This window comes from Chanos chanos, chromosome 15 (assembly GCF_902362185.1).
Source record: "Chanos chanos chromosome 15, fChaCha1.1, whole genome shotgun sequence".
Taxonomy (NCBI): Eukaryota; Metazoa; Chordata; class Actinopteri; order Gonorynchiformes; family Chanidae; genus Chanos; species Chanos chanos.
In genome coordinates, this window is record NC_044509.1 from 19,156,482 (window position 1) to 19,170,110 (window position 13,629).

Genomic DNA, 13,629 nt, shown 5'->3' on the forward strand with positions numbered 1-13,629 from the left:
TCATCCACATAGTGACTGCCACTCTACTCTACTGGGTAAAGACCCCAAGCTGAGGGGGAGCTGAACCGGGGCCCAACAGAGGGCCCCAGTGAATTGACTTTCTCTGGCACTCCCAGAGACTGGTACCCTACGACAAGAGATTCAACAGGAGCTACGTATTTGAACAACTACAAACTACATGCTGCAAACTTTTATTTTAAATGATCAAGCAAGTCCTTCAAAATATACACAAGAATACATTACAGAATGAAAAGTAAAGGGAATTATTTACCTGGTTTTACACACCGCCTGTGAACAGGCCTTTGGAACCGGCTTCCGCAGGGTCAGCAGCATCTCCTTGAATGACTGGACTTGGAACGGAGCTGTGAGTCTGTCTGTTCCAGATTCAGCCTTGTCTTCAGGCATTCTAAGAACCTGATGACATTCTTTTTGCAGTTAAGAACAGGGGGAGCACTCATGTCTGTGCGCTGAAGGCTGGTCAGTTAATCTCAGGTCTCTGTGCCCTGTGTACTTTTTAAAGTCCACAAGGAGCTTGGCATCATCATGAAACTTCTCACACAGGCCCACCTCTTTCATCTTGCTCTGCACGGAGTGGATCATGTCTGGAGGAAACCTGTAAAAAACAAAACAGCAAAAAAAAAGAATGACATTATAAAGAAGAAAACATTGTTTGTAGTCCAAAATCATACATCTGTTATGTCCAAGTTGAATGTGTGTTAACAACACAAAATAAAAATAAAGAAAAGTAAAATAAAATAAAACCAAACCAACAAACAGCTGAAATGGAACTATTTACAAAGCCTTGTGAGGAAAAGTTCACAGGGAGGGGGGAGGGGCATAAAAAGAGGAGCCCTTTCCATGGTGTCCTTTCCTTTCAATGAACAATGAACAACAAGGAATTACAAAACCACGAAGAAGAAATGTAACTATATACATTAAATAAATGATAAACAACAGAAGACAAAGTTACACTTAGAGATACATACATTTATTTCCAAACAAATATAATGACATACATACAATACATTCTGCGGTGGGGTACGCCGAACAGGGGTGCGGGTTGCCCAAAAACACAAAAAATGGCTCCGCTACAAATAGCACTATGGTGCAAGTTGTTTATTTACAGTTCACAAATCCAGTCCAAATCAAAGTGAAAAAAGTGAGTGTCCAAAAACTCAAATATGTATATATACAGTTAAAGAAAAATATTTACAAGTAAAAAAAAAAAAAAAATATATATATATATATATATATACACACACACACACACACACACACACACACACACACACACAGAACAAAGAATTTGATAAACAAACCGCTACTTTCAGTTCTTCCGCACTCAACACAACACCCACAGCTACTCTCTGTTACTCTCTCCTTACTCCCTCAACATTCCTTCTTTTAATTGAAAATAATAATCATTTCATTGCACAGACAAAATCACCACTACCTTTATACACTTCATATTTATATGATCACAATTTCAAACATCCCCATAATTTCAATACATCATCACATTTTCAACTCCTTCGCTGCTTTTGTGGTACCTTCCCATACTATACTGCACATGCGCACCTCAGGTCAACCTCAATAAACTAGTCCGTGTTGCTCCAGCTCGGTTTGGTCCTCCCCTGCACCGGTAGTTGTACCCTGCTATGGCACAGACTGACAAACACATGGAGAGAGGAAACCATGGAGGGAGACAAGACAATGAACACGAACACAAAAAGACATTTAAACCAAGCACTAAGTACAATACAGACGGGAACAAACATGATAGACAGTAACTGTAAAGACAACGACAGCCGAAACGATAACGTGAATTGGAAATGTTAGTGTGCATGAAACCGGGTAATCTGCTGCTTGCTTCGAGTGTGTACCCTCGAAGCTAGCGCGATATTTTAGTGAAATGTGCGTTAGTGATATGTATGTAAAGATGTACCGGCAACGGGTCACAAACACGAATGAATGAATGAATGAATGCTGTGGAACTATGGGGTAAGGTGGGGAAAAGGATGCCACTCGAGGCCTTAGACAGAGCTCTCTGTCACACATTCCCTAATTCAATAACAACTGGGAAAGTGATGTCCAAAGAATAAGACACAGGGTGAACTATACACAGAAATACCGCCTACTCCTCCTGGACCTAAACAAAAAAGACAAGGAAAGCTTTTGTGAACAATGAAGCTACTGAAATGAATATGAGACAAAGTAATAAATATTTGTCATTAATTTGTCATTATTTTTTCTGTGAAAAGAAACCATATGTATCTGTATGTCCCCTAACTATTTCTTGTATTCTTGCGTAAGGACGTGCTTGAAATCGCCCTCTGGCCCTTCCTGGCCGAACCGGAGCTGGGCCCCCCGGGGAGACAGCTTGCGCTAACTCTCTTCACAGCCAAACACGCTCTGGCTGGTGGAGGTGGAGCTCCGCCTGCGTCTCTGCCCACTCCAGTATTTCCCCTTGGAGTAGGTCAGCTGGAGGAACACAGTGGAATTTACAGTTACATACGGTTTATTTTCAAAGAGAACTGATGACAAATGAATGACATACATACAATATTTTCCTTAATTCCAGTAGGGGAAATTCATGCCAATACATAAGAAACATTGACAATCAATTATACATTTTTTATAAAAAAAAATACATTAAAAAACCACAATAGAACTATTTACAAAGCCTTGTGACGAACAAAGAACCTAAGACACAAGTTGAACTATATACAGAAATACTGCCTCCTCCTCCTGGCTGAGCACATCAGCCTGACATCATAATCACACTGCGTAATCACTACTGTGTCTGTAGGATCATACTCCTTTAGACAGGCTCCACCAGGTCCCACAGGGTGAAAACCCCTGCTTTAGACGAGTGTCCCACTCGTCCTGGGTACACCGCTCATCTTCTGAGTTCCTACTGCCGCATTCCCCATCCCACAACTCACCATGTACATTCTGTACAGAAATCAGCTGCTGCTATAAATATGAGATCAGAAACGTGTTCTCCAAAGCTTACAGTTCCCCAAAACAATACTTACCTGTCATGTGCTCGATGTCTCCTTTAAGTGTCCCGGCCAGGAAGATGCCTCCCTAATCCATGTTCCTTCTCTGTCTATGGGAGTAAAGAAACACTCAATAATTACATGCATTAATACAGGCTAGTTATTTTTCAGTGACAGATATAACTACTTTTTTTAGCGGTTGCTAAACTAAGTCCTGAACAGTTCGCCCATCTCCAGTGCTTCACTCAACAAAGTAACAGCCTAACTGCACCTGCGTATGTGACTCAGTCCAATTTAGCTGGTTTGCTGTGGGAGGTGAGTCTCTCTTGGTGTGTGAGAGAAGTACCAGCATGTGACTGCAACCACAGAAAAGTGTATGCCATTAGCGGTAGTCATGTTACTTTAGTCAGCAATAAAGTGTGTAGATAAGCTCAGGTTGCAGTATAGTAGTTACTGAAAGGGAAGGGAGCCGGGATAAGAGCTAAATTAATCCAGCTCTGACCTAAGAAACCGAGGATAGAGACGCATTTTAGAGATGACCTTTTTTTTTTTTTTTTTTTGCCTGTGGAGGCAAGTGTGCTGGGAATGGGGAATGAGGAGTTCACATGTGAAGAAATGTGATGGAGTTCCACCAGATTCTCACATACTTTAAACATGGACAGGAAAATAAGCCAAGGTATTACAAAAACAAAAACAGGAATAACTGTAACATGTAAATGTAAATTGTACAAATGTAAAATGTAAAAGAAAAAAAGAAAGAAAAGAAAAACATGATTGGAACTATTTCCAAAGCCTTGTGATGAACAAAGAATTTACGATACATGCTGCACTATATACAGGAATCAAACAATATTGAGGAGTTTCCATATGCTATTAGTAGCCAAATTAAACTGGCTAGGGTTTACCTGATCCATACGGTGAGCAGTTACAGAGCATTTTGTGGTTATGGAGAGTCTTAATGGAAAGGAAGACAATTTGTAACAATTCGTCTTACTTAAAATCTAAGAGGAAAAGCATGAACGCAAAAGAAAGGTACGGGCAGATCTGATATCTGCTGCCAACAGACGCTGCCGCTTGGCCTTAGCAAAATACCTGAAAGCGACACAGAAAAACAGAAAATCTCTCTCTTTGGCTCACTATAACACGAGTAAAAAGAGACAGATAGATAGACAGATCAAATTAAATCGTATCCGACTTGGACGAGTATATATATATGATCCAATGTTTGTGAAACTGCTGTGAATTCTACGTATCCGAGGCCTCTGCACGTCAACTGCTCTCCTGGCCGCGCGCTCAATTAACAGGCACACGTCACTTCCTCCCTATTTAAATGTAAAGGCGCAATAAGAGTCCCACCCCCCAAAACCCCCGTCTATAACAGGCAACTGACAAACACGTACAGCATTTTAAATAAGTGCCTTCAGGTAATGTCTATACAGAAATCCTCAGTCCTTGAGACTCCTCAGTATTGTTTGTGATTTCTGTATATAATTCACTTTATGTCTTACAGGGCTTTGGAAATAGTTCCATTTCATGTTTTTTTTTTTTTTTTTTGTTAACTATTCTTATGACAGGGATGAACTGAACCTGAAATGCTTATATAATGCATATAGCCGGTACGAATGCTGCTAAATTTATGTGGGTTACAATCATATTAAAAGTGAAAACCGTTTTGCCAAATGGGATGAAATGAAATAAAACCAAAAGTAAGAAAAGAAAAAACACACCCTGTTAGCCATATCTGCATATAGTCACATTTGAGGAAGTAGTACACTCATCAGTCTGGTGCTTTGGTGCTGCCGGTTTGATTCATTTCATTTGTTGATTTGTTGTCATTGCATCAAAATAAGCATACGTAGCAACACTCGCCACCTACAACTCCTCTAAAGGTAAGCCATGCGTTTAATTCACTTTATGATGCCAACGCATTTATTTGGTAGAGTATATAGGAAACAGACCTTTCCAATTGTGTTTTGTCGACTTTTTAAAAAATCGATTCTATTTTGCACAAAAGTGCAATGGAAACCACACCTGCACTGACTCTGAATTGCTGAACAAGTCTGATGTCTTATGGACAAACTGTTCACTTTCACTAAAGTGTTCTGATTTTGGTCTGTTGGAGGTGGAAAAATCCAGTTACATAATTAGCATTTCCCATTCTTCAGACATACTCCACTTATTTGTGGATGGGAAATCTTTGAGATGAAGAAATTTGAAATTTGACAAGATTTGCAGCTTTCATTATAGCACCCACCGAGTGGGGTGCTATGTGAAATATTTAGAGACAACAGTGTTCACAATTCTGCTGTGTGATGAATGGTTACAATGACAGGGTGTATGTTCTTGCCAAAGAAAACAGAAACAGAGACCATTAAATGCACCGCACAGTCAAAGAAACACTTTGATAACAGGAGCCTAATTAGGGAAATAAAAGAGCTTTTATCTAAATTTAGATATTGTATTATTTTCCATGTTTCATTTAACAAGTTTGTGTATTTTTGTATTGACACTTAAGTAAAATGTCACATCAACAAAAAATGATCTATGCTTGCATATGAAGCTGGATTTCATTGTTTCAAATTTCAAATTGAAACAATGTACATAAGAATGTATTTTGCTTTGACCTAATCAACCACTGAACTTAATCAGCTTTTCCATCCATGGTTTTTCCCAAACACGGAAGAGCAGGTAAATTTCTCAAATAAACGTGTGTGTCTTTTCTAGATACACTAATTTTTTCTGCACATTTTTTTATAAACATAGAGCATGCTCTGCTATCAGGTATCTTTTTTCACTGCATTATTATATTTAATCTAGCAAGACTGAAGCTCACTTCAAAAAATATCTAAACATTAGTCATGAAAAACTTTGTAACTGGATAGTATTTGTAAAACTCCCTGCTGGACTTAGTGAGACTGCATCACTCTTTGGACTTATGGACTCGCACGCATGCGCCTGTTTGTAGAGAGTTCCCGACACAAGCAGTGTTGCTCATTACCTCTGTCGAGCTAATATAAACTCAAGTTGTGTATGTGTGGTTTTCTGTAAATATAAGTGATAATATATTCAGTGATAATTACAAGCAAACAGGGTATTGAAGTACTATAGTAGCTTATAGTAGTTTCAGATTTCAGCCACTAGGTGGCAGTCTATGACCACAAATGGAACAGACAAAGTAACATCCAAGCACGACCATGTAACTTATGATGGTGCCAACAGGACGGAGGAAGACATGTTTGGGCAAATTAGCCTAACTGGCGCCATAACTACAATTACTTTTGTAAGGTCGACAGTAAACAAATGCCGTACAAAAAGGAAAGCATACGTGCATAGAAATACACTTCTACAAATTCTTATTACTAGTTAAGCGTCCTCCTTCGTCCAACAAGTTTGTCACTGGTTTCACCATTGTCTGGCATCTTTGGGAGCTCTATCAGTTTGGAAACGCGATCTCCACCTCCACTGTACCGATCTTGCTGTTGTCACTAGGGATGATTCTTGGGACGCGCCCAACAGGCCAAAGTGCCCTACGGAGCTGTGGGTTCACCACCATAACTACAGTGTTCACAGCTAAGTCTGGAGCTGCATTTCGCCATTTCTGCCGTGGTTGGAGACTGGGGAGGTACTTGCATGCAAACTGACCCCAGAAATGATCAGCAAGTACCCGGCTGTGTTTCCAACAGCGAAGTCCCAGCAGGTCACTAGAGCCGTACACAGCTTGAGGGAGAGAAGCATCTAGCCGCCCCATCAACAGCAGATTAGGGGTGATGGGATCAAGGTCCATGAGGTCTGATGACGCATAGCTTTCTTAGCACTCTCCACCTGATTTGTGATCTTGGATTTGTCTCTTTAATTGTGTCTCCATAATCCCTGCAGAACCTGCTGCAATATTTGAGTACATCAGCAGCCCTGATCTCCAAGTCACCTTGAATGATCCGTTTGTAGTACCCAGCGAGCTGGTTCCTCCGTCGCTGCAGTACTGCTATCGTCATCTCTGCCTCATCACCCTCATCTGTGATCTCATCCTCTGGTTGGGAGAATATGTAGTCGAGAACAAAGGAGGCCATCTCTGCCCTCAGAGAATCATCAGGAGCATACACCACTGCCTGGAACTCTCACCGAACGTACTGTAATCTGCCGGGGTTATATTGTTGGGGATTAACTGGATCAGAAGTTGGCTGCCTGGTTGTGAACAGCAGGCATCAGAACAGCTATCCCAGCGGTGCATCCAAAATGTTGTACCCCTGTTAAAACAAGGGAAAATAGTGAGCGGAGGGAGAAGATGCGACTCACTTCCTCTCTATGAACTTCAAAACAAACAAACAAACAAACAAACACATATATACACACACATTAACGGTGGCATATGGTGGCAAATTCAGTCTAAAGCTTATTGAGGAGATCATTAAAACAACACACAGTCATACACTCTTAACTAATTCCTTTATTTTGGAATACTAATAGATAACAGGGACACCTTTCCATATCAATCTACTATTTACAAGACAATATAAACAAAGATTAGAAACTCAGACACCACTGAATGTCTACTCCTTGCCCTATTCTATTACAAAAATTATTAATCTTAAAAATTCAAATATTCAGGTATTAAAATGCATTAATGTATTATATGTATTAAAATAATACAAACCTGTTAAAACAGGGGAAAATAGTGAGCAGAGGGAGAAGATGCAACTCGCTTTCTTAGACGTTCTCCTTCTCTGCCCGAGAACGCGCACAGCTTTCGGTTAATCTGTGTCTCTCCCTCGTGCAGCTAACACACAACAGAATGAACAGCGCATTATATAACCAGCCTACTACAAGATAATTACGCTACTGTACTACTTGGGTTGAGTCAGCTTAATTTGCTCCTGTGGGGCGTCTCCTGGTTTAAAGAAACAAAACTGTCCATCAACGACAAGGATATATCATCATCTCATCTCATTATCTAAACCGCTTATCCTGATTAGGGTCGCGGGAGGTGCTGGAGCCTATCCCAGCGCACATAGGGCGAAAGGCGGGGAAACACCCTGGACAGGTCGCCAGTCCATCACAGGGCAGACACACAGACAAACACACTCACACACACATTCATACCTAAGGGCAATTTAGTGTCTCCAATTCACCTAACAGCGCTACCCACTGCGCCACCCACCAACAAGGATATATGTATCCCTTAAATAGGAAATAAAACAACATTTGCCATTCCTACCGTGATTTGTTCTCCCCACACATATGGTTTTTATATGGTCCTTAAGTTCGTCTGGGTGCACAAAGAGTCCGCGTGGCTGAAACAAAGTAAAAAGATGTAAGGATACGACAATGTGTATGGGAAAAGAAAAGACATTTAAACAGGATTAAAGATTTTCTTGCTTTACACGTGCAGTTTTTGACGATGGCGTCTTGTCTTTCAGAGGGGAGTATGTTCCCCGTAACGAGAAACATTAAATGGAAAATTAGTAAAAATGATACCCATCTGTCACACACATCGGTATGTCAATCTGTTTCAGAGTCTTCGGCACATTCTGTTTTCTGAATCATCCAAAATGAGGACTTCCAGTGATTCCGTATCACCCCTCTCCCCCGGAGATTCTGTATGCCGCACCTCTGGCCCCACCACCTTCTGTAACAATCAGCTATCCAAACAGCGATTACTACCAACAAATACACGGGCTAAAATTGATTCTCTTTAAGATATGATTGACGTTTCTTTTTAATTGCAGCAAATTCAGATTGGTAAATAAAATAAAAGTACAACACAGAAGATGCCGTTTTGAAGTCTACTGTCAATAACCCACCATCCAACACAAACATACATCCAACGCCTATCATTCACACACAAACCAAATACAGTTCTTAAAGTTCCGGTGGTAAAACACTAGCTGCGCTTTATGCATCCGTGCACCTCTTGCTTACCATGTAGAAAGTCATTCAGAAAGAGCGTGTAATTCAAACGAAATACGAAAAAAGGGCAACCAAAAATTACACCAAAAAAAAAAAAAAAAAAAGAAAGGGGCCCAAAAAACCAACAAACAGCAAAAAAAAAAGAACACTCACCGGTTTGGCAGACTAGGGATCGGAAGACAATACCCCGTGCTCAGACATGAATCTTCGGTGAGTGTAGCTTTAAGAAAACCTTCCCAAAAGGGTGATTTAATTCTTTTTCACTTTCATTTATTTCAAGTACACTTTCCGATCTCGGTGTTCAGGTCCCCCGCAGACTCCCTGAGTTTCTTTTCGCCTCTATCCACTTCCCTGCCACACCCGTGTTTCCTTTTAAAAGCATTTGAAAAGTTCCCGGGTGGCGCGTCAGCTGACCGCTTTGACAGCCAGCTGATTCCCACAAACAAAGCAAAATGAAAATGCAACGACAGACCGGAATAAATTAAAACAGCCATAATACACGTAGAGGATGGAATGTTCTATTATATGGATTCCATTCATAGTGGTCAGCCCTTATACTGTTAACCTCGAATTAAAAAGGAATCCTAAAACCCATATGTGGCGGTGCTACACTTCGGCCCCTCCACCTCTGCCCCCTCCACGTCTGGCCCCTCCAGCTCTGCACCCCGCACGTCTGCCGCCTCCACTATTGCTCCCCGCAAGTCAAGCCGAAAAGCAGAAGCAGAGACCTATATTTCATAAAAGTAGAGTTAGGTGAGAGTTACAAATTCTTCTATAATTCTTCTACTGTGTTTTTGTGTCAGAGTGGAGGTGGTCTGTGATCACCACGGCAAACCACGGTTTCCAGGGCAGAGGGACTCCAGACCCACAAAAACACGGGGGAAAATGACACTGGGTACATGTTTTTTTACACCGACAAGAAGGGCAGAGGAAAGTGCATCGACGCGCATGACAGCCACTGCGAGTGCCACCCAACCAAGACAACCATGGGACCGCTCATCAATCACTCCACCAAGCGCGCCAACGTGCGACCCAGACTGTTCACGGTCGAGCAGGGCGGGCAGGAAACGGACATTATACTTTTCGTCGCCATGAGGGACATCAGGGTGGATGAGGAACTTTTACTTGACTACGGCGTGTCAAGAGGCTCATTTGCTGGGGAGGGGCTGGACTTCAATTGGCTGTAAGATCACAGGACCAACACTACTGACACGTATTAAATGCACACACATAGCACTGATGTCATTCATTGCCCTTCTCCGTCTTTAAGCATCTTTTCAAACTGTGTCTGTATTATACAATGTGTTAAAAAAGTGTCAGCAATAAATGTACACTCTTTCTATCACTGTTTCTTTTTCTTGTTTTGTTGATAAGCAGATGCCTATTTCCAGTAATGGGCACTCATTCACACTTCATCTACAGAATTAATCATTCAATTATCTTGAAATTCCCTGAAGCTCAGAATGAGAGTTAAGGTTAGGGTTAGGGTTCAGTGTGTTTGCACAGTTTATAGAAACATGTGCAACATGTGACGTGATTCCATTTCTTAGAAAACGTTCAAGAAAATAGGGCTACATTGTCCCTCACCTGCCCTGGGTGCTTAACTGAAGTATTTACAAACCCAGAGCAACAAAACACTACATTTTAACCCTCTTTTGAGGAGGGTAAACGGCTCTGAGGGTAAACCCAGGCTTAAGATGTCGTGGAATGGGCATGTGTAGCTGGAAAGAGCCATGGAGGAGGTGCTGGAGGATGATGGAGGCTGGGGAAACTGCAAATGGCTCATTAAATCAAGTTACGGTTCCTTTGAGCGTTCTACCCCGGTCTATGGATAACTGTGGCAATTCTAGAGCTATAAGGAGGTGACCCGCAAACTGTCTGAGGCTGACAACGGCAAGATGTCCCGTTAAGAGAAGACCCACAGGGTTTTGGAAGAGGACAAAGAAAGGGAGAGAATCTATTTAGGGTTCAATTCAATAGTGTTGTATGTCTGTATAATTTTATAGAGGATGAAAGTAGGAATTGGGAAGACCGTGGCCTTATGGTTAGGGAAGCGGGCTTGTGACCGAAAGGCAGTTTTGGGGAGGGGCAGAGGGGCAGGGGCTGCTGGTGTTTGTAGCGCTCTGCTTCTTTCTGCCTGCCTTGTCTAGGAACACAAGGATAAGGATAAGGACACCTGGCGCACTAACCAAAAGTGTGCCAGGTGTAGAAATCATGTTTGTGGATGTTGTGGGAGAGGTGTCCTGTATATAGTATATAGTATATAGTTGTATATAGTTTCTGTATAGTTTTTTTTTTTTCTTGTCACCTTTCTTGTGCCTAACAAGGCTTTGTAAATAGTTCCATTCCTAGTTTTTGTTTATTTGTTTGTCTGCTGTTTATAAATGGGACGCAGCTATAGCTCTGATCAGCAGCTCAATGGAATTTCACTAGTGCTTTCAAACACCGCAGAAAAAAAAAAGAGTTTTTCTCTGTCCTGGATAGAGTATATAGTATATAGTTGTATCTAGTTTCTGTATGTAGTTAACCTTTCTTGTTTGTTTGTTTTTTGTTGTTTATAAATGGGTATCTAGCATATAGTTTATAATAGTTTCTGTAAATAGTTGTATATAGTTTCTGTATATAGTGGATTCAGGGCTTGGGACATCTGGGAGGTCAGGAACCCCAAAACATGTGAGTGAGTATGCCTCCAATGAAGCCTGATCTGAATGTGCAGAAGCTTATATTTCATAAAAGTAGAGTTAGGTGAGAGTTACAAATTCTTCTATAATTCTTCTACTGTGTTTTTGTGTCAGAGTGGAGGTGGTCTGTGATCACCACGGCAAACCACGGTTTCCAGGGCAGAGGGACTCCAGACCCACAAAAACACGGGGGAAAATGACACTGGGTACATGTTTTTTTACACCGACAAGAAGGGCAGAGGAAAGTGCATCGACGCGCATGACAGCCACTGCGAGTGCCACCCAACCAAGACAACCATGGGACCGCTCATCAATCACTCCACCAAGCGCGCCAACGTGCGACCCAGACTGTTCACGGTCGAGCAGGGCGGGCAGGAAACGGACATTATACTTTTCGTCGCCATGAGGGACATCAGGGTGGATGAGGAACTTTTACTTGACTACGGCGTGTCAAGAGGCTCATTTGCTGGGGAGGGGCTGGACTTCAATTGGCTGTAAGATCACAGGACCAACACTACTGACACGTATTAAATGCACACACATAGCACTGATGTCATTCATTGCCCTTCTCCGTCTTTAAGCATCTTTTCAAACTGTGTCTGTATTATACAATGTGTTAAAAAAGTGTCAGCAATAAATGTACACTCTTTCTATCACTGTTTCTTTTTCTTGTTTTGTTGATAAGCAGATGCCTATTTCCAGTAATGGGCACTCATTCACACTTCATCTACAGAATTAATCATTCAATTATCTTGAAATTCCCTGAAGCTCAGAATGAGAGTTAAGGTTAGGGTTAGGGTTCAGTGTGTTTGCACAGTTTATAGAAACATGTGCAACATGTGACGTGATTCCATTTCTTAGAAAACGTTCAAGAAAATAGGGCTACATTGTCCCTCACCTGCCCTGGGTGCTTAACTGAAGTATTTACAAACCCAGAGCAACAAAACACTACATTTTAACCCTCTTTTGAGGAGGGTAAACGGCTCTGAGGGTAAACCCAGGCTTAAGATGTCGTGGAATGGGCATGTGTAGCTGGAAAGAGCCATGGAGGAGGTGCTGGAGGATGATGGAGGCTGGGGAAACTGCGAATGGCTCATTAAATCAAGTTACGGTTCCTTTGAGCGTTCTACCCCGGTCTATGGATAACTGTGGCAATTCTAGAGCTATAAGGAGGTGACCCGCAAACTGTCTGAGGCTGACAACGGCAAGATGTCCCGTTAAGAGAAGACCCACAGGGTTTTGGAAGAGGACAAAGAAAGGGAGAGAATCTATTTAGGGTTCAATTCAATAGTGTTGTATGTCTGTATAATTTTATAGAGGATGAAAGTAGGAATTGGGAAGACCGTGGCCTTATGGTTAGGGAAGCGGGCTTGTGACCGAAAGGCAGTTTTGGGGAGGGGCAGAGGGGCAGGGGCTGCTGGTGTTTGTAGCGCTCTGCTTCTTTCTGCCTGCCTTGTCTAGGAACACAAGGATAAGGATAAGGACACCTGGCGCACTAACCAAAAGTGTGCCAGGTGTAGAAATCATGTTTGTGGATGTTGTGGGAGAGGTGTCCTGTATATAGTATATAGTATATAGTTGTATATAGTTTCTGTATAGTTTTTTTTTTTTTCTTGTCACCTTTCTTGTGCCTAACAAGGCTTTGTAAATAGTTCCATTCCTAGTTTTTGTTTATTTGTTTGTCTGCTGTTTATAAATGGGACGCAGCTATAGCTCTGATCAGCAGCTCAATGGAATTTCACTAGTGCTTTCAAACACCGCAGAAAAAAAAAAGAGTTTTTCTCTGTCCTGGATAGAGTATATAGTATATAGTTGTATCTAGTTTCTGTATGTAGTTAACCTTTCTTGTTTGTTTGTTTTTTGTTGTTTATAAATGGGTATCTAGCATATAGTTTATAATAGTTTCTGTAAATAGTTGTATATAGTTTCTGTATATAGTGGATTCAGGGCTTGGGACATCTGGGAGGTCAGGAACCCCAAAACATGTGAGTGAGTATGCCTCCAATGAAGCCTGATCTGAATGTGCAGAAGCTTATATTTCA

General features: G+C 41.5%; 1 long non-coding RNA gene across 1 annotated transcript; it reads right to left on the reverse strand.

The window, feature by feature from the left end:
• Positions 1–1,808: 1,808 nt before the first annotated feature.
• LOC115828404 (uncharacterized) lies at positions 1,809–8,986 on the reverse strand. The gene is made up of 6 exons (XR_004025950.1): positions 8,490–8,986; positions 8,215–8,290; positions 7,654–7,776; positions 6,363–7,246; positions 3,039–3,112; positions 1,809–2,481 (listed from the first exon to the last, which is right to left on the reverse strand). It is a non-coding gene; the product is annotated as an uncharacterized LOC115828404 (long non-coding RNA).
• Between the last annotated feature and the right edge of the window lie 4,643 nt (positions 8,987–13,629).